Here is a 22,076-nt window from a genome sequence, read left to right as displayed (position 1 = left end):
TCTGCCGTGGATGATCAGATCTCATATGTATCCCAGAGCTGTGACTTTTGGAATCTGCATTCAGCTCACAGTTCCTCTGTAGCTGTTCTCTGCCAGGCTTTCCAGAATCTAGTCTTGTGTGTCTACTCTTTACATTTGGCTAAAGACTTAAGGTGACTTAAGGGCACCCTATGCAGATTTCACAACTCTTTCTATACACAAGTCCCTCCTATCTGGTACCCAGTCTTGCAGCTCCAACTGCCTCAGTAGCCTTGAACTCTAATATCTGCCCCCTCATCTCAAGCAAAACTTCTGTGCTCTGCGTGCAGTGCACCTCCCTGTGCTGCATGGTCTGGAGCAGGACCTCCAGGCAGAGAGCCAGGGCAATTTCTCTTATGGATTACAGTCCTCTACTGCCTGTTGAGAAACATCTAAAAACAGTAGTTACTGTACATGCTTTCCCATGATGGAAGGGCTGGTCCAGTCCCAGTTACTCTGTCGTCTGAAACAGAGATCATATATTTTTATTTTTTGGAGTTTCTTTTTATAATTTTATTTTCTAATTATATAGAATATTTGCAAGATTCCAAATCGAATCTACCAAATACGATTTATTCATAGAAGTCTAGCTGGTATTCCTATACCTTCCACCTTACTCCCTCCATTCCCTTATATGTAACAATTAAAAATAATATTCATGGTTTATTTTCTATTCTTTCTTTTGTTAACATAAGCAGTGTGTGTGTGTTGTATTCACCCCTTATTTAAATAAGTAGTAGTAGTATACTCTACATATCGATACTTTCCTCCATTTTGCTTTTTTTCATGTAACTATGTATCCTGATGATCACTCCATACTAGTATAAAGAGATACTGCTCATTCCTTCATCACAGTTGCATAGTTCTCAATTGTAAGAGTGACTAACGTGTCCCGGTTTGCCTAGGACTCTCCTGGTGTTAGCACTGAAAGTTCCACGTGTCCCAAACCGGGTTGGTTGGCTGCCCTGTCATTGTATGAGTGTACTGTAATTTATTTAATCAGTCTTCCTTGGATGGATGTTTGGGTTGTTTCCAATCTTTCACTGCTACAAGCAGTTCTCAGTGAATAGCCTTGTGTATATATCTTTTCATATTTTGCCAGTGTATACTTGAGTTATATTTTTAGAAATGGGATTGCTGGTTCAAAGGTAAATGTGTAAGTTTTCCAGATATTGTCAAATTCTCCTCCATAGGGATTGTACAATATGCATTTCCACCAGCAAAGCTTGAGATCCTGTTTCTCCAGAGATGCACCAACAGAGAATGTCAAACTTTTATTTTTTCCAGTTGAATATCAGGTGAGAAATTATACCTCAGTATAGTTTTAATTTACATTTCTCTTATGAGCAAATTTGAGCATCTTTCAAAATAAGAGTCACTTGCACTTCTTTCTCTGTGGACTGTTGGTAGAATCCTCTAGCCTACTTTTCTATAGGCTTATAGGTTTTTTCTTCTCTAATTTTAGAAGTTCTTTTATATATTAGTTACATAAACCCTTTGCAATGTAAGTTGCAAATATTATTCCCAGTTTGTTGTTTATCTTTTCACTTTGCATATAACAACTTTTGCCGCGCCCAAAATTTTTTGGAATCTAATCAATGTAGCTATGTTTTCCCTATTAAGTCATAGGAATGATTTCCCCATTCCCAGACTACAGAAGAATTCAACAACGTTTTCTCCTAGTGCTTGTATGGTTTGCTTTATTACCTTTACATTTCTGATCCATTTGGGATTTATCCTGATGTGTGAGAGGAACGGATGCAATTTTATCTTTTTCTATATGGCTCTCCAATGATCTGAATATAATTTAAAAGTCCATCATTTTTCCTCTGATTTGAGCTGTTGTCTTTATCGCATATTAAATTTGCATATGAATGGGTCTTTCTCTGACTTTCCTGTTCTGTTTCATTTTAATTATAGAGGCTTCATAGCATGTTTTAGTATTTAGTAGGGTTAAACCCCCGCTCTTTGTTCTTCCTTTTCAGGATTTTTCTCACTATTATTTGTTGTTCTTCCAAATGAACTTTATAATCAACTTGTTTAGCTGCAGGAAAATTCTGAAGATATTTTTATTGGGACTACCAAGTTTTTATACATTAACTTTAGGGAGAATTGTCATCTTTATGAAACTGAGTCTTCCCAGTCAAAAACACAGTATCGGGCTTCCCTGGTGGCGCAGTGGTTAAGAATCCGCCTGCCAATGCAGGGCACACGGGTTCGAGCCCTGGTCCCGGAAGATTCCACATGCCATGGAGCAGCTGGGCCCGTGAGCCACAATTACTGAGCCTGCGTGTCTGGAGCCTGTGCTCCGCGATAAGAAAGGCCGCGATAGTGAGAGGCCCGCACACCGCGATGAAGAGTGGCCCCCACTTGCCACAACTGGAGAAAGCCCTCGCACAGAAACGAAGACCCAACACAGCCATAAATAAATAAATAAATAAATAAATAAATAAATAAATAAATAAATAAATAAAACCACAGTATCGAGTGACATTTCTGATTACATTTCAGATTAGGGAGTTGATGAAATTCTCTGCATGATCATGTGGCTGGGGACCACTGGGTTTCACAAGTCTTCCTGAGCCCAGCCCATGCCACCTCTTCCAGGAAGCCTGTCTTCTTTTCTAGGGAAATGATCTCTCCATTCTCTACAGATATCTTGTGATTCACATGAACATTTTCGACTATAGCTCCTACGTTTACATATGTGTACCCTATTTCCCCTTCCAGGCTAAGAGCTCTCTGGGAACTGGGTATGTATTATAAATCACAGGTATACCGATAAAAGCTAAGCTAAGGCAAGAGACTCTGAGCTGGGTGCATCACATCAGTTACTTCACAGCCTTTCCCGGGGGTCACCAGCTAGCATCTGGCAAGCCAAATCTAGCCCATGTGTTTGACCTGCATGGAAATTTTAAAAATTTTGTTTTAGTTGCCAACAATGAAAAATTATAAGATTTCACATAAAAATACAGGTGTTCAGATTTTCTCAAAGTAATGGAAGTTCATGGCAACAACCAGCTGGAGCTGAGTATCTGCTGTCCCTTTAGACCAGGCAGGCACATCACAGCTCTCCCCATGCCTCTTCATTTCCATGATCTGTCTAGGCCCTGGAAGCATTTGAGTCCATAGTTCATCTCCTTAAAACCACTGGAAAATGGAAAGAGTGAAATCTCTGGCCCTGGCACACAGTGGGTGCTCAGCAGGTATTTGCGGAATGAATGAATCCCTGTTGGCTGATCAGGTTGTGAGAGTCTCCCTGACTTAGCAAAGGTCACATGACCAGAGGGTGGCCGAGGAAGGGATTTAAAAGGAGGATCTACTTTGCTGCACAGCCCAGCGGTGTCTGACAGCCGTCCAAGTGCTGGCCCACGCGTTCTTTCTCACCTATTAGCTGGTTAATGGCCGCAGACTTGGTCCCAAGCCCTTAACCAACTCGGTTGTTCTCAGATGGAACGTTAGTAACTGTCTCATTAACACAGACAGGAGGGAGGGAGGCCTCAAACCTTAGGGGAGAAATGGGCCCTGGTGACCTTTTAGCTTCATAGAGTTAGGTTTGAGTCTCTTTCTTTTTCTTTCTCTTTCCACATAGCTCCCCTAGGCCTCATCAAACCTGCTGACAGCGAGCACCCTGGAGGAGAGTTGCAGAAAGGCAGGGCGAGGGGGAGCCTGTGTCCTCTGCTCAGGGGTTTCCTTGCCTCTTTAAACGGAAGAGTAGCGGGCTTCAAGTTGTCCAGGCCTTAGGCCTCCCAACCCACCAGGACATGGGAGCTTTACCAGTAAATAGCCTTAAAAAAGAACAGCTAATTAATTTTTTTTTCCCATTCAACAAACAGGTATTGAGCAGCTTTTCTGTACCAGCCACTGTGCTAGCAGTAAAGGCCTTGGAGAACTCAATAGACATGTTCCTCATTCTAGTAGCAGAAACTGAAAAAAAGGCCTGTGAGAAAAATGCATTTTTTTTTTTTTACCTTTTTATCTTATAGTGGAGTATAGTTGATTAACGATGTTGTGATAGTTTCAGGTGTACCACAAAGTATTTCAGTTATACATATACACGTAGCTATTCTTTTTCAGATTCTTTTCCCATTTAGGTTGTCACATAATACTGAGCAGAGTTCCCTGTGCTATATGGTAGGTCCTTGTTGGTTATCCATTTTAAATATAGCAGTGTGTACATGTCAATCCCACACTCTCTAACTATCCCTTCTCCCCATCCTTCCCCCTGCACCCCACCCCACAACCATAAATTCGTTCTCCAAGTCTGTGAGTCTGTAGTCTGTTTCTGTTTTATAAATAAGCTCGTTTGTATCATTTCTTTTTAGATTCCTCATATAAGCTCTCTTTCTCTGGAAAAATGCATTCCAACAGGACAGGACGGGTATGGGAATACCTAGTGGGAGTGCCTCACGCAGGGATGGTCAGGAAGGGCTTCCCTGAGGGTGCCACCCTCCAGCTGAGTCCTAAATGACGAGAAGGAGTGAGCTAGGGGAAGAGGGAGAGGGGACGGAAGGTGGGAGGACCCAGAGGCAGGTTTGAGGAGCAGGAGGAAGCTGGTAGGCCGGGGCGTGTGGACAAGGGGCCCAGGAGAAGGCAGTCAGAGGAGGGTCAAGCGGCTGACAGTGGAATTGAGGTGAGCACTTGCTATTTGCTGCGGTAAACACTTCTCCGCCTAACAGGATGATGAGGGAACTCGTCCTTTCCCCTTGAACTGACGCCTAGCGTTCAGAGCAGAGAATCCAGAAGTGCTGCTTTCTCCCTGTTCTGATGAGGGCTGCCAGCAGCAGTGTCCAGACACCAGCCCCCCCGGCCCAGGGCCCACTGGAAGGCAGCAGATTAGTCCAGCCACCCCCCACCCCCAGCCCCGTATTCCCCTTCTGGTTTGTAATTGAAAACCAAGGAGAGAGGCAGAATTGCGGCCTCGGCCTCGTGGGGAGCAGTGTTCCCCTGAGAGCTCCCCCGGCTCCCCCTCCCTCGTACCACACACCCCAGAGGCCAGTCAAAGGGTGGAGGGTGGGAGGACTCCCAGGGAATCCCTCCTGCAGTATGGGGGCGGTCCTGCAAGAAGGCGAGACTGACAGGTCACTCTGGTGGACAGAGTGTCACAGGTGGACATTTGCTGAGCGGCAGAGTCTACGCCACCGTGAACGTGGTGAGCCAGTGTGGGTGCACTTAGCCTGGGTCCCCGGATTCTGGGGGCAGTCGTGAACATGGAGACAGGTGCTGAGGAAGGCAGGGAGGACAGCTGGGGCGGCCTGGCCCAACTGAGTGATGAGGGGGGTTCAGGACACCTACCCCCATAGAGAGCACCTTGGCATGCTGAACATTTTAGGCCGAAGGAGTTTGAGAAGACAGCAGAAGCAGGAAGGTCACTCTGACCCCATCCTCCCTCCCCTGAGATGGGTCATAAGCCACTCATGTGAGAGCCCTTCTCCTCTCAGGGCGCCCCGAGTCCCCCATCTGCTGGCTGCAGCCCCTCGCGGAAGTGCTGCTACAGCTTACAACGGACAAGGTGCTGAGTGCTCGTGGCAATTTAGCCGTTTGCCACTGACCTGGCCTCTGCCTGCCTGCACCCAGAGGAAAGGGGCACCCTCATCTCGGAAGACAAAGGATCATGGAGAAGAATCCAAACGCACTGGCCTTGCTAAGTTTCCTCCAGTTTCCTACACTGGCTTTGTACTCCTCGACCTGCCATATTCCTCCACGACGTCCACTCTTTATCAAACCTAGCATGAAAAGATGCGGGTTTAATCATTTCCTCAGGTCTTCATTTCCTTTTGAAGGCTTGCGTGTCATGTAAAACTTACTTAAATATATTTGTATGCTTTTCTCCTGTTAATTTGGCTGTCAGTTTAATTTTCAGACCCAGTCAGGGACCTTAAAAGGGTTGAGGAGGGGCTTCCCTGGTGGCACAGTGGTTGAGAATCTGCCTGCCAATGCAGGGGACACGGGTTCGAGCCCAGGTCTGGGAAGATTCCACATGCCGCGGAGCGACTGGGCCCGTGAGCCACAACTACTGAGCCTGCGCGTCTGGAACCTGTGTTCCGCAACGGGAGAGGCCGCGACGGTGAGAGGCCCGTGCACCGCGATGAAGAGTGGCCCCCGCTCGCCGCAACTAGAGAAAGCCCTAGCATAGAAACGAAGACCCAATACAGCCAAAAATAAATAAAATAAAAATTTTTTTAAAAAAGGGTTGAGGAAGATTTTTCCCTCCCCTACAGTGAGTAGGGAGCTGGTGTGTAGTAGATGCCTAAGGACCCAAAGGCCTCGGTCCTGCAGCTCCACGTGAAGGAGCCTGGAGGCTTCCTTCACATGGCAGGGCCTGAAGCTGGCAAGAGAGGAGAGGGGCCATCATGGACTCCGGGCAGGGCTGAGGAAGAGTAGGCTGCTGCTCTCTGCGGGGTCCTCAGAGCTGCCGTTAAGTGAAGTTAAATACCACCCTAAGAAAAGAAGACGCACCACCAAAACAAGGACCACCACATCCGCAGAGACCACCAGCACCTCATGGAAAGTCGCTGACCCTCTGGGAGGCCAGGGACACTTCCCCCCACCCCCAGGAGGTCAGATGGGTGACACATCAGCTACCCACCTTGGACACTAGATGTCAGAGGGGGAAGGAAAGACCCAGACTCAGAGAGGGAGGGAGGTGCAGGGAGGAGGGGGCATGAATGAGCAGGCCAAGCCCCTGCCCACTTCTGGTCCTGTTTCTTGAGCCATCGGTCCAACCCACACTAGGAGGAGGAAAGAAATGGGCTTTAAATGACCAGAATGTTTGGCATCTGCTGAAGTGATCATCATCAAATGGGTAAGATGATGGATCTGACTGGGTACAACTAGAGGCAGAAACAGAAGGAAAAAAAGCCATTTCATGTTAATGGCCCAATATGTCAGTTACTTGTCCGTTGTATCAAGGGATTTTCCAAACAATCATATAAGGCAGTTACTGTTATTATTGCAGTTTTTGAGAAGAGGGAACCAAGGATCCGGGAGAGGAAGGAACTTAAAACCACACAGCTAACAGGTAGCTGGGCTGGGATTTGAACTCTCACTGTTGGGCTCTGAAGCCAATTCTCTAAATAGCACTGTCCCCAGAGGGGAGCCTGAGCCGGCACTCCATGCCAGCGTCTCCCCTCCCAGCTGCTCTCGGAGTGAACCCAGTGAGGGGACCTCAGCACCTGCCCAGACATCTTACCGTATTTTCAGATGGCTGTTGAAATAACAACTTAGATTTTTAAAGGTTTTTACGGTTAACACACACTAGAGTCATTCAATAAGCATTTATGAGGCTGCTACCACCATGCTGAGCACCCCCAGCTTCTCTGAGAGGAGGGCTCAGCAGGCAATTCTGTTCATCTATTTTCTGCCTATGAGGGAAGGGGAACACAGAAAGACTATGACTTCCCTAAGGTCACAGAGACCTGGGACCACCACCGCCACCAAGCATTCCCTGAGTGCTCAGCACGTGTCAGGCACTGTGCTAAGTGCTCGACGTGGTCCTATGGGGCTTGAGAATTCCTCCTGTCCAGTACTCTTTTCACTGCCCCGGCTGGCTTCCCCCACTCCCACTCCTGATCCCCGCTTTCCTGCATGGAGCCAATGCTTCTCTGGCCAAAGGACTGATTTCCTGGCTTGGGGAAGGTCCTGCAGCAGGGAGTCTGGGAGTCTTAGAGAAAAGCAGAGGATTTGGCTTCCTTCCCCGGTGCCAGCTCATCGCACCAGCTGACCTGCTGCTGTAGGAGAAGAGAAGGTGCTGGTAGTTCAAAGCACGGGCCCTTGATTAATTTCTCATCCTCTATAAATAAGTGAATAAAGGCACATTCTGCACGCACTGCTTCTACGCCTCCTTTGGGCCTTTTATTGCTCTCTACACCTTGTTACTCACTGGCCTTGGGACGTCAAGTAATTAAACTTACTTCCAGCCAGACTGTCAAACTCCTTAGCTTGGCAGTTGTGCCCCTTGCTCACCCCCTACACCCAACCTAGGCTTCTGCTCACCTGTCTTCTCTCTGGACTCACCAGTTGCCTACACAACCCTGCTTTTCTGGCCGTCCATCATGACAGAGCAGCGAAGCACGTCGGCTTGTGTGGGTTCAAATCCCAACTCTGTCACTTCTTGGCTTTGTGACCATATGGGTAAATTATTTAACTTCTGCAGTCCTCAGTTTCTTGATATATAGAATAGGGATGGTGAAAATAGTGTGTATCCTGGAATTAACATCCTAGTTGGGAATCAGACACTAAATAGGCAGGCAGTCACACATACAAGAATTTCAGTCAGTGATGAGTAGCGTGATGGAGAGTGAGAGAGTGAGGCCAAGGAGGGCTTCTCTGAAGAGGTGACCTTTGAGCTAAGACATTAAGGATGAGAAAGAGCTGATTCAAAGAGGATCTGAGGGCAGTTGGTTCCAGGCAGAGAAGGAACAGGGAGTGTGACTCTGGGCAAGTTCTCTGAGGGCTGGGGAGGGGTTGGCTGGAGGGGTCCCTGGTGCTAGGGGATGGGTGGGAAGGTGGGCCAGGCCTCTCACAAGGCACGTATTAAGGGGAGATGGGGTCTGAAAGTCCGGGTTAAGTGGCTAAAGCCCAGGGGTGAGAGAAGAGAAAAGAGACATTGGTGGGGGACTCTGATGCCATCACGAGGCCCATACTCAAGTCTCTAGAGGCTGGCTCTTCGAGCGCCTTCCAGCCTCCTGGGCCAGTGAGGAGTGGAGAGGAGGTGGCAGGTCCTGCTTTCGTCACCACAGATCCCCCATCTTCTCTCCCCCTTTCCTAAAGTGAAACACTGTCCAGAGAGGCTCTGGTGTCAGCCATGTACACAGCGGTATGTGGGCTCTCCAAACAAGGCAACACAAAAGGCACTAACTTGTCGCTTTGGCCAGTAGTGGGGGTGTAAATACTCCCACCATGGCTGATTTTTTTTGTGCTTCCAGCATAACGTGTGATTGTGGAGTTGGGAGGTGAGGCACAGGATCGGCTCCCATGTGCAGGTGGGCACTGGTTCCAGCTCACCACTGCATTCACACCCAAGGAACAATGACCAGGGTTTAGGAAGCACGTACTATGTGTCAGGCCCAGTGGTAAGCACTTTATATATACTAACCCACAACAACTCTATGAGGCAGGAGCTGTTAATATTCCCATTACACAGGTGAGAAATGCAGTCACAGATGAGCTTGGTAACCTGCTCAAAGTCACACAGGCAACGATGGAGCTGAGATTAAACTGCAGTATAACTTATAGGAAAGTGAGCGAATCCTAAGCACACTGCTCAGTGGATTTTTAGGTATGTGTACCATATGTAAGCAGATCATGATAGGGAACATTTCCAGTCCCAGCTGGCTCTTTTTATCACTCTTGTCTTTGATACTCTCCCTCCAGGGTAACCACCATTTTTGATTTTTATCACCATAGATTTGCTTTGTCTGTGCTTGAATTTTTTTTTTTTTTTTTTTTTGGCTGCGCCTTGCAGCATGTGGGATCTTAGTTCCCCAACCAGGGATCGAACCTGCGCCCCCTGCAATGGAAGAGCAGAATCCTAACCACTGGACCACCAGGGAAGTCCCCAGTCTGTGCTTGAATTTTATGCAACTGGAATCATTCAGTACATAATCTTTTTGTGTCTTGGCTTCTTTCCCTCCAATGTCATTGCTTCATCCATGTCGTTGCGTGTTTCAGAAGTTTGTTCTTTTGAACTGTCGTATGCTTTTCTGCAGTGTGTGAGTATGTACGATGTATCTATCCATTCTCCTGTGGATGGTCTTTGGGCTTGTTTCCGCAGAGTGTGCTCATAATCACTATGATATACTGCCACTCAAGTATGGATGCACTCCCTGACGCTTCCTGCCTCTGGGGGATTTGCAGGATTAGCATGTGGGTTGAGTGCTATCACAGGATGTATTACTTTCTGATTGCAGCTATAACAAATTACCACAAACTTAGTGTCTTAATGCAACACAGAGTTATTACTTTACAGTTCTGGAGGTCAGGAGTCTAAAATAGGCTGGCAGCTATGGTTCTTCTGGAGGCTGTAGGGGGACAATCCCTTGCCTTGCCTTTTCCAACCTCTGGAGGCTGCCTGGGTAAATCTCTGCTTCTGTCATCACATCTCCTCTTACTCTGACCCTCCTGCCTCCCTCTCATAAGGACCCTTGTGATTACATTGGACCTATCCAGATAACCCAGGAAAATCTCCCCATCTCAAGATCCTAACTTAATCACATCTGCAAAGTCTTGCCATGTCAGGTAGCATATTCACAGGTTCTGGGGTTAGGACATGGACGTATTTGGGGGGCCATTATTGTGCTAACTGGACTCTCCTGATGTAATGGTAAGACCCTGGTGTGGGTATCAGGAACCCAGGGTCCTGGTCTGGCCCCTGGGTTGACTTACTGTGGGAACTTTCTGGGCTTTTGGCAGATATATTGAATAAAACGAAGGGCTAGGGTGTGATCCATTTCACAGGCGCCTCTCAGCCTCCACGTTCTAGGACTCAATACATAAGCTTTAGGCTTGGGGCTCTACCCAGCCACCCCTTTCATCTGTGTGTGCCGATTTCTTCCCACCCCCAGGCAAAGGGAGCACACCTTCTGAGAAGACCTGGGAGGCCTGTAGCGGATCCCCCACTGTCCCTCCCTTCCCCTTCCTTTCTATCATGTGACCCCTGGGCCTTTCATCCAGAATGACTTTGAAAGCCTGCTATTGATTTTCCTGTCACTTCAGGTCATACACTCCCACCCGTCATCTTCCTTTAAGTGAAAGTTTGAGAACCCAATTTGGAAAAAAAAAAAGAAAAAGATCACCCACGTGATTTCAGGGGCTGGGCTGATGGAGCAGCCCTTCCAGGAGGCTGGGTGTGAAGTGCTTGGAGGAAGCAATAGAGCTGCCCTTAAAGACTCCATTCTGACACAAGCTGAGCTGTCCCTTCATTTGCAGTTGACGGCTGTTCTAGTCGTGGGCTCCCAGCAGTTACTGAAAAGAGAAAGTGGGAGACCAGATCATTTTCATGATTGCCAAACAGGAAGCCTACTTTGTTGAAAGTGAACCAGCCGCCTGTTGGGTCTTCGTATTTTCTACTAGCCAAGTATTTGATCTTTCCCAGCTGGCACCTTGTGGCTGATCATCTCCTCCATCTCTTCTCTCATTGATACAGTCATTAGTGAGCATCTACTTTTTCTACTTTGCATGGCAATTAGGGCATATGCTTTAAAGTCAGATGGTCATTCCTTCAATAAATGTTTACTGGGCGCCTACTTTATGCTGGGCACTTAACCAGGCACTGGGGACAAAATGACAAGCAAAACAGATATGGGGCCTGTCCCCAAGGAGCTTATACTGATGGAGGAGACAGAGGGGAACTGCATAATCCCACAATATATTGAATTACAAATTGTGGTAAATGCCATGAACCAAAAGTCAGGGAAGCTATGAGAGCAAATTCCAAGAGGGCTTGAACTAGTTTAAGGGTTAGGAGAGGCTGCACTGGGTGGAAAATGGGGGCATAATGGAGACAAAGGAATCTGCTCAGATGAAGCCCTGAGGCAGAAGGAAGCTGGGTAAGTGTGAGGACTCTGGAGGAGTGTAGAGGGTGAAGGGAGAGGGAAGGAGAGCAACACATAATTGGGGAGCTTTGAATTTATTAATGCTGTAGTAAAGTCTGTGAACTGGTTGACTTTCAGTGTCCTAATCCATAAAATGTGTATAGAAATACCTTCCTTGCAGAGTGGCTTTGAGGATTCACTGAGATAAAATATGCCATTTTAAGATAAAGTGCTTAGCCCAGAACTTGGGCTATTGCAATCCTGGAATAAATGGCAGCAACTAGTTTTATGACTGGGCAAGGTGCACCGCTGCTGGGAGCTGGGGACAGAAATGAATCAGCTTTGGTCCTTGCCTTCAAGCAGCTTCTAACATCCCTGAGGGGATCAGCAATATCTAGTCTGCAAGTGTGCCATAGCTTCTCCGCCGACAGGGCTCAGAGGAGGGAAGGCTGACTCCAGTGGGGAGTCCGGGAAGGCTGCTTGAGGGGAAGGCATCTAGATGCCCAACACATAATTCTGGTCAGGCGGGAAAGCAAAGGAAAGCGAGGACCATCTTCACCTCCCTGGGAGCATCTGGGATGCGGAGAGGGAAACAGCTGCGTTTCCTTCCCTCCTGCCGAGGTGAAGGAATTCAGAGGTGCTGCTTCTCTTATTAATCCAGCTGTGAGCATTTCTTAGACCATCGTGAGCCCCTGAGGAATGAGGTGCAGAGCCTCTGAACAACATCATTAAAATGCTTCCCAAGAAGAAACTCAAGCCGAGCAGGTGAGAATCTAACGGCAGAACCAGCACCAAACGATGTAGCTCGGAATGTGAGGCAGGGAATGGTTCCTGTCTAGCTCTGTGCCAACAGTCTTGGACAAGTCCCCTCACCTATGGGTCTTGATTTTCTCACCTGTAAAACGAAATGATTGTTGTAAATGATGACATTTGTTCTTCTGACATTCTTTGTCTCCAAAAGGCTACATTATTGCTTTGGTAAGATTCTGGGGACGATTTCTATCAAGAGCAAAGGGGAAAATGGAGGCAACTCCCCAGTAATTCTCACTCCCTCTCAACATATTTGTACTGGAAAATCCACATATTTGCAACCTAAGTGAGTTTGGGAGCCTAAAATATATCTGGCAAGCTAAATAATTTCCTCACTTCATTTTCCTAATCTAGTCCTAGCATTGATATTTCTAAGCAATATGTGACCACAAGCAAGTCACTTAACCTTTCCAAGTGTCTGTTTCCCCTTCTTAAAATGCAGACCTCCGACTGAATCATCTCCTTGGGCCCCTTCAGCTCTCATTTTCTCTGTCTTTTTCATTCATGGCTTTGATCCTTGTGCAGGTCAGTTATCTCTAGCAACAAGTGAGATGTGGAAAAAGCAACTCGGGTGGGCTACCACCTCCCTGAACCTCATTGTTGTGATCTGAATAAAGTTAACATGTTTAAGGGTGTCTTCTGTAGATCAGCAGGGTAGCAAAGTAGTTATAAGCATGGGCTTTCAGGCAGGCAGTCTGGAATCAAATCTGGTCTCTATCACTACCTGTGTGGCCTTGAGCAAGTGCCAATCAACATGAAGCATGGATAGTTCTATTTAGGCAGAAAAGCAAGAAGTCTCAGTTTCCTTATCTGTAAAATGGGAGTGAAGATAATGCCTGCTGCTTAGAGTCATTGTGAGGATTAAATACACAGTGCTTTCCAAATTTCTATCATACAGTAAGATAAAACATAGTTTCTCTGATAAATGGGCAAATGACGCTTGGTCCTAGGATTAGGGACACATGGAGTAGTGGGGATTGAGGCCAAATGGGTCAGTCTACTGCAGCTGACTGTAACACTGTAGGTCTCAGTGTTGCCAGATCTGATTTTTTTCTTTTTCAAGAGAAACCAGAAATCTGGATTTTTATGTGAGATTGCCTAATCTTAAAATACTGGCTCACATTTATTTTTTTAAACATGCAAATAAGACATGGCTGCCGCCAGGATGTGGCCCACAGTTTTTCAGTTGGTAACCTCAGTTTGTAACCATTAAGCGCTCAATGAATGATGGGGAAAACCCTGGTCATCTAATTTAGCACTCTCAAGCACTCTCAACCACCCAATTTTACAGATATGGAAACTGAGGCCAAGGCTAAGAAAAGTGAAATGACTTGCCCAGTGTTGCACGGCTTGATTATATTAAAGATGGGACTCTAACTCAGGTCTTTTGACACTCAGTTTGGTGCCCTTTTGCCAAGTCACAGGAATCCTTCTAGAAACTCACAGCCTGGATGGTGAGCTGCCCTGGAGCCACAATCCTTGCTTTTCTCCCATGTCTTTTCCTGCAGTGCTTACAGATAACTGTGTTTTGAAATGATGCACAGAACCTCTACCCATGTGCCTGCATAACACCCACAGTCCAACAGTGGCTCAAATCGGGGCAGGGGTGATTCCGAGTGGTCGCAGCCGTTCCCCTCACTCCATGCCTCCCATCTCTGCCCACTTTCCCTGAGATCAGCTACAAAATGAGTTTTAGTTGGAATGTATCTTTTTCAAAGGTTACAGGACAAAATAATCCTTGATGCAATATAATTATAAAATATAATCTCATTTGTGGTTAAATCCTTGCGCTTCAGCAAATTTTAAGCTAAAAATGGATAGTTTTATTTTTAATAAAAACAAGATTAGCAAATGAAAATCTACTATAATTCTGTTTAGAAAGCTCTAAAGCATTGCTGCCTCTGATTGAGCTTTCAGACGCCCTCCCCACCATCCACATCCCCTGATGCATCCTCCTCTCTGGGGAGCCTGACAGATGTACCTACATTGCCTTCTGAAACCTCCCTCTCGGGCCCCAATTCTCAACCTTCATTTCCTTCACTTTAAATTCTAGTGCAAACCAGCTCAGCCCTCCCATCAACATCCCTCGGCTCTGACAGGCTCTCTGCCCATCGGGAAGTCCGCTCTGCTCCATTCTAAGAGTCTTGTTAGGGGTGACTGGGATGTGTACCATTGGCAAATCGCTTCTGGAAACGAGTTTCCCACTTTGACGGGAGATGGAGCAGGGACAATCCCGCTGGGGGACTGGCGTGGTTTATTAGCCTTCGTCCCAACTCTGTGCTCTTAACTGGGGTTTTCATAATCTCTTTTCCCTCAGTTGCTTCCTCGCAAAGGTATTTGCATTTAAACAAGAGTTTGCTCCCCTGCTGATTATTTCCCCCCTCTTTGATTCCATTGCAAAAGCAGCCAGAGTTGCCCGGCTGTGCTGGTGTCTGGATGGGCTCCGTGGTAACAGCTGGGGGTCGAATGGTGTAAACTTCGCCTCTTCCTTTTGCAGGTACCGTTGGCAGAGTAGACACATTTAGGAGAAATGTCCAGGAAGTGAAAAGGGAACTATCTGTCACCTCTGAGTCTCCTGGGCCTGCTTTGAAAGCCTCTGGTAACATTTCTCAGAGAGAAGGGGCCCCTCTAGGTAATATTTTAAAGCCAAGAGCACATGATTCTACCCAGGGAGAATGGTGCAAAGAGCAGGAAAAAAGGGTTCCAGGGTCTCCTTGACACTGACCCACGGCATGACCTTGAGCAGCCAGGTGATCTCTGCTTAACTTGGGGGCTCTTACACTGTGCTGGCTGGAGGAGAAGCCTCTGAGGCTGAACTCCAGGACCCTCTTCCCTGCGGGGCTTAGCTCACCTTGCATTTAGCAGAGTTCAGCGTATTAAACACACAAGCTTTGGTGTCAGACATAGCTGGATCCAAAACCCAGATGCATCCCACACACACTTGTGACTTTAGACAAATAGCTTAACTGTTTGAAGCCTCGGCTTCGCCATGGGGTAAAGTTGGGCTGTAGTAGATGGGATTGCTGTTCTTGATTCTTCACACCCTCAGTCTTCCATGTGACCTTGCAGGGCACACATGTGCACAGGAATATATTTTCTTACCTTATGGATGTTGGACTTTGCCATATAACGTGCTTGGGCCAATGGAATGATAAGGACTTGGTGTGAGCAGAGGCCATAAATGTGCTTCCAAGGTTTGGTTTGGTTCTTGCATCTATGACCTACCATGGAAAGAACATGAACATTATAGTGTCTGGTCTAAGGAAAATGAGGACACAGGTGGAACAGACTAGAGACCATCATCAGCCTGGAGACTACCTATGGCTTGAAGCTGAGCCCCTCCCAAACTGGCCTGTAGACTCAGAAACTAGAACATGAAATGCTCTTTAATATAAGCCGTTGGGTTTTGAGGGGTAGTTTGTTATGCACAAACTACCACGGTTGTGGCCATAGCTGACTGACACAGAGAAGTTACAACACTGAGGATTAACTGAGAATATGCACGTGTTACCCTGGCTGTTGGCATCTCCGTATACCACTGCTTTGTTCAGTCTGCACGACTCCCAAGGAACTCAACTTCAAATACATGTGTAAGTGTGTACAAACGTATAGATGATATAAAGAGCAAGTCAATATTTTTTCTTACCATCATAGTTTTTCCTCCTCTTAATGCAGTGCCAAGTAGACAGCGAGCATTCAATAAATGGTGACCATGATGAAAATGTTGATAACTCTGGCGAGGGCAATCTCTGTGCACTTTAGTTGGGGTGCCCTTGGCATTGTACCCCAGGAATCTTCTTGGTAGACTCTTCTAGTTTGTTTCTTAAACACCCGAACTCAGGGATATCTGTTTCATTTGCAGCTCTTGGTTTGACCTTAATAGTAATAATAATCCATAACTTCTAAGGAGCATTTTAGAGCTTATGAAATCAGTTACAATTCATTCATTCAGCATTCATTTATTGAAATTTTATTTTTAAAATGCCCACTATATGCCAGGCATTGCCGAAAGTGCTGGGAAAATAGCAGTGACCAAGACTGGGAAAGCTTGTGCTCTCATGAGACTTGTGTTCCAGGCAGGAAAGACCACACAACTTAACAATTAATTAACTTAATATTCTAAACAAATATTTAAAAGTACATATTTTACAAGTAAGTAATTATATAAGAGCTTAATTAAACAGACTGTGGTAAATGCAACAGAGAAAACAGAACAGGATTAAGTGACAGGGAAGGATTGAGGGCACTTTTTAGATGGGTTATCAGGGCCAGTGACTGCAAAGAGAATAGGTACCCAGGAGTTCAGGTGTTTAGCTAGAGTATGGAGGTGACATATTTTATTTTGGAATCTTTTTTTTTTTTTTTTTTAATTTATTTATTTATGGCTGTGTTGGGTCTTCGTTTCTGTGCGAGGGCTTTCTCTAGTTGCGGCAAGCGGGGGCCACTCTTCATCGCGGCGCGCGGGCCTCTCACTATCGCGGCCTCTCTCGTTGCGGAGCACAGGCTCCAGACGCGCAGGCTCAGTAGTTGTGGCTCACGGGCTTAGTTGCTCCGCGGCATGTGGGATCTTCCCAGACCAGGGTTCGAACCTGTGTCCCCTGCATTGGCAGGCAGATTCTCAACCAATGTGCCACCAGGGAAGCCCCTTATCTTGGAATCTTATAACAACCTTGCCAGGTACCTATTCTTATTTCTCTCACCCCTCCTCTCCTTTTTTCCAGTGAGGAACCCATGGTTCAGAGAAATCAGATACCATGCCCCACGTAGCAGAGGAAGGGACCGGGACTTAAAATCAGTTGTTTGGAGGTTACCCAGAAGGCACCAGGCAGCAGAAGACCTCAGATGAGGATGTCAGGAATCCAGGTGATTGCCTCACCCACCCTAACCCCCAGCTCCCATGTTGGGGATATGACCGTCTTTAAGGCAGTGTCATTGATGACCCCCGACCCACCTGCCCAGTGCTACCAGCCAATACACCCAGCAGGAGGAAGGCAATCCTCACCAGTCCTTCCCTAAGAGAGACAGCTGGGTGCCTGGAGCAGCACACACTGCCTGGTCTACTGTGGCAGCCAAAGATGCCAGCTGTCACCTGGCAGCCTTTGGATGATGCAGTGATTCAGGGGAGCGCCATTGCTAACTCAGTCACACCTCCCTGATGCAGGTGGCAGCCACAGACCCACAGCATGAGCACTGAGGGAGGGCCTTCACTTCCAGATGCAGAGCCAGTGATGGGCGGGGGGGCCAGGCATTCTGGTTCCCACGTGCAGCCTAGCACACATGCTTTCTCAGTCTTTGGCTTCTGAGCTCAGGATTCCATAGATATAACGTTTCTGAGTTTACCACCACTCGAAACTAATCAGTAGTACCTGCTGTCTAAAATTTTCCTTATGGAAAAATGGAGGCACAGACCAGGCAATGACTTACTCATAGTCATTTGCAATTATGAGTTCTGGCTAGAACCTAGGGACCCTTCTAAGTCTTGGTCTTCAACCAAGTGTTGAGTATCTGCTATGTGCCAGGTGCTGTACTAAATGCTGATAAGCTCACATCTTCTGAGAAAGAAAGAAACATGAATAGTTGTGAGTGTTACCTTAGAAGTGATGTGATAGGAATAGGTGTGGGTGACCTCTGGGGGTCCCCAAAGTAGGGAATCTACACTTCTGCAGTGGTAGAGAGGGGAGGCAGGTGGGTGGGGTCTTGAAGGTCTAATGCAAAGGTCATGCTTGAGCTTTCTCCTGCTCTTTCCAGTAAAAGTTATTCGAATTTTCCATTTGCATAAACTCATTTTATTAAAAGTAAAAAAATTCACTTATTTATTCTTAGCTTCAGTTTTGTTTAAGTTTGAATATGTAATTATGAAGAAAGCGTTATCATCAAAGCTGTGTGAATTTTAGCAGATCCTCAAGCCTCTCTGTGCCTCAGCTTCTTCAAAGGGGGCTTGAATGAGTTAAAATATACACAGTGGTTAGAACGAGGCCCTACACTATATGCTGTGATTCTTGCCTTCCTTCCCAGAGGACACCATTAGGTGGAAATTGGGTATGAATGAGCCACAGCAGCAATCCAGATGGCTGCAGTTTCCGAATCCTGCCCCTGAAAGCTGCAGGAGCCACGTCCAGCCTCAGTGAGCTGGGGTCTGTGGACGCAGCCTATACCGTGGTTAATCTGCAGTGCTGCTGTGAGGATTGCTGTGGGATATCGTTTGGGTATAGGAACGTGAGGCTTAATATTTCTCAAAAGACAACCACGTGGCCTGTGGGTTTGTTTTTGTTGGCCACAGGCCAACATTTATTTCATTTGCTAAAACACGCAAACAAACAAAAAGTCCACACTGCAAAGCACTGAGAGGCGAGACGCATGTTTAGGCAAATCAGGAGATAGTAACAATCCATCACAGCCAGTTTCAAAGCCTGCTGCGCTTGTGGCTGCGCTTGGGGAGGTTCTGCACAGAAACTACATGCTTAATTGGGTCTCAGGTCTTTGGTATTTGCTGGCATCACATGGGAGGGGCTGGCAAAGACAGGAACAAGTTAGCTGTGACTGGAAGTCTGGATTTCAGAACGGAGCAGTAGCTGGGAACTTAGGGCTGAAATCTCACTCCCAAGGAGGCTCTAGTGCACTAAAATCCCACTAAGAAACGTCTGGGGTGGGAGGATCAACAGGCAGTTGATCGCAGATATTGGGGGTTGCTGCATACAAGGTGATATGGGAAGCAAGCAGTGTTTGTCTGGCACTCAGGATACAGAGCGCCTCCAAGCTCTCACAGCCTGAGGGAGGCAGGAGGAAGCTCACTATCTGGGATATGCCAAGGCGAAATGAGCTCAAAACTCAGTCATGGTGCCCACGGGAGCACAGTAGACGCTGCAGCTGCTCTGTCTCTGTGCCTTCAAGGATGTCACTGTTCCTCCCCCTTCCCCAGGATTTTGTCTGCCAGAGGAGTCCCCCACCTACAGCTACCCTTCAAAACCCTGCTTTGGACTTGCTAGATGAATCATGTCACTGCTCAAACACCTTCAACAACTGCCCCAAACATACAGAATAGAGTCCAAACCCTAAACGCAGCACCCAAGGCGGCTTACCCTGATATGGCCCATAAGTCCCACTGCTTCCTGTATTCCATGTTTTAACCACAGCATACATGCTCACTGCAAATGAACCCCTATTTACTATCTCTGGGCCTTTGCTGATGCCATTTCCTCTGCCTGAAGGCCTTCCTTGCTCTTTCCTCATCCTAATCACGTCACTTATTAGACAAGAGTTTATTTGCCTGGTGTGTCTATTATGGGGCAGAGACTATTCTGATGCTGTTTGAAATGGCCATAGTGGCAGACTGCAAAAAAGGCCACAAATTCTTCCCCTCCTTGAATCCACGCCCCCTCACCTATAACTCTGCGTGCCCTCCCATTCTGACTCTGGGTTCAGCCATGTGATTAGTTTTGGCCAGTGGGATATTACCAAATGTGATGCAAGCAGAGGCCTGAAAAGTGCTTGTACTCTTTTTGTTTCTCTTGGAAACCTTCTGCTTCTGTGTGAATGAGCCGGGGCTAGCCTGCTGGAAGCTGAGAGACCTTGTGAATCAGAAATGGTGGCTCAACCAAGGGCCCTAGACCAGTCAGCCCCAAGCAGACCATGTGTCTGTTCACAGATGCATGAGTGAGCCCAAACTGCCAACCACAAAATCCTGTACTAAGTAAACAGTCGTTGTTTTAAGTAACACTTTTCAGGTGGTTTCTTGAACACAATACATACCTAATGCAGCCATCGATGGGTCTTATCAGTCTAATCTCTTACCCCCTCTGTTGGTGCTAGCAACCTGCTTTTTTTTTTGGCTGTGTTGGGTCTTCGTTTCTGTGCGAGGGCTTTCTCCAGTTGCAGCGAGCGGGGGCCACTCTTCATCGCGGTGCGTGGGCCTCTCACTATCGCGGCCTCTCTTGTTGCGGAGCACGGGCTCCAGACGTGCAGGCTCAGTAGTTGTGGCTAACGGGCTCAGTTGCTCCGCGGCATGTGGGATCCTCCCAGACCAGGGCTCGAACCCGTGTCTCCTGCATTGGCAGGCAGACTCTCAACCACTGCGCCACCAGGGAAGCCCCACAACCTGCTTTTATAGTGATAAACACCTTCCTCCATTCTGCGTTGCATGCTTCTGGTGAAGTTAGTCCACCTGCTTCTCTGACTGCAGGACTGTCAGTCAGTGTATCTCTCGCCACCAGGATGGGCACATGGCTCAAATGGTCTAATAAGACTCAGATCTGGGATTTTTGTTGGAATTCCTGAAACAATAATGCTCTTTTTCCAGCAGGGTGGCTAAGCCAGGAGAAGGGCAGCCTCGAGTGCTCACACAGCCCCCACAGAAAAGAGAAGGACCAAGAGACGGAGAGTGGGTCCTGCCGACACGGGTCCCTGGATCAGCCTGTGCCTGCAGTTCCATCTCTCTCTGGTTTTTTTTTTTTTTTTTTTGGTTACATAAGACAGAAAAAAAAAAAAATCCTCTACTTCTGTTTAAGCCAGTATGAGTGGGATCTTTGTCATTTACAGCTCCAAATTTCTGACAGATGCACTCCTCAAATGCTACCTTCTCCAAAAAACTTTACTTCATCTCCTGGCAAGAACGGAGGTTCCTAAAGATTTTTGCACAGAGTCAAGAACACTAACTTCAAGTCGGAGAGACTTGACCTACAGTGACCACAGGGCTTGCATTAGAGACGGTCACGTGACCCACGACAGACCAGTGGGTGTCATTTCTGGGACTTTTACTACAACTGTTAAGGAAGAGAAGTTCTTTCTCTGTTGACATTGCCAGACTAGAAGAATGAAGCCAGGAGTTTGTAGCCTCCATCTTGCAACCAAGAGGAAAATCCTGTCTGGGGTGACGGCAACACAGAGGGAAAGGAAAAGCCAAGGCAGGAGATGGATAGTGTCATCTTTGAGCCCCTCTATCCAGCTGACCTTGAAGACCAACTTACCCCTAGACCTTTTAGTTACTTGAGCCAATATCTTCCCTTTTTTATTTAAGCCGGTCACAGTTGGGTTTCTGTCACTGAAAGAGTCCTAAAGAACCTCTCTCAGCCTCAGGTTTGTCCTCTGCTAAATAAGGTTTAACAGTACCTCTCCCACACATGTCAGATGTCTAGCACAGTGCTGGCACAGGGTGGGAGCTCCATACTGGTAATGGTCCTCCTTCCTCTGAGCTCTGGGAGTGAGGGTAGTATCCCCTCTCTCTGCAGGCAGCAGATTCTCCTCTGTTAGCCAGCTGATTGGAAATTGCCCAGAAGGCCAACAGCCTTCTTTCCTTGTTGCAAATGATATCATTTCATCTGGGTGGATGCAGGAGCTCAGTGGAGTGTATATTTGTCCCTGATCTCTGGTTTCTGATTGCCACCCGGCATGTACCCAGCAGGCAGCCTGCTGTGTTCTACGTACCACAGCCAGATGATAAATCTTTGATTTTTGCTCTTCTCTGCTTCTTGGGAATAATGGGTCCATATGAATTGCATCCACAAGAATAGCTGTAATTGTAACAGTGCCACAGAGATGGAGCTGGCAAATCAGCCTGTCCCACGAAATGTGCCTACTTTGTTCCAATCACTTTCCTTGACATGGCTACCAACTTTGTTTTTCCATCTCAAACTTTTAATAAGCAGTGGGCTTTCTGTGCAAAGAGGAGAATGAAAGCTATATATCTGGGAGGTTTTATTCTTGGTTTGTTTGTTTTAT

General features: G+C 47.0%; 1 protein-coding gene across 2 annotated transcripts in view; it reads right to left on the bottom strand.

Annotated features, from left to right (window-relative positions):
• GALNT10 (polypeptide N-acetylgalactosaminyltransferase 10) overlaps positions 1-22,076 on the bottom strand; it is a 335,391-nt gene that overhangs the window by 288,681 nt on the left and 24,634 nt on the right. For both annotated transcript variants that reach the window (XM_068536263.1, XM_068536262.1), the window contains exons 2-4: positions 16,009-16,237; positions 15,465-15,583; positions 10,819-10,983 (exon numbers count right to left, since the gene is read on the bottom strand). The gene's annotated coding sequence lies outside the window, so the exon portion shown is untranslated. The remainder of the gene's footprint in view (positions 1-10,818; positions 10,984-15,464; positions 15,584-16,008; positions 16,238-22,076) is intronic.

Source organism: Eschrichtius robustus, chromosome 2, assembly GCF_028021215.1.
Source record: "Eschrichtius robustus isolate mEscRob2 chromosome 2, mEscRob2.pri, whole genome shotgun sequence".
NCBI lineage: Eukaryota > Metazoa > Chordata > Mammalia > Artiodactyla > Eschrichtiidae > Eschrichtius > Eschrichtius robustus.
Note: the sequence above shows the minus strand (reverse complement) of the source record. Positions and strands in the feature narration are given on the sequence as shown.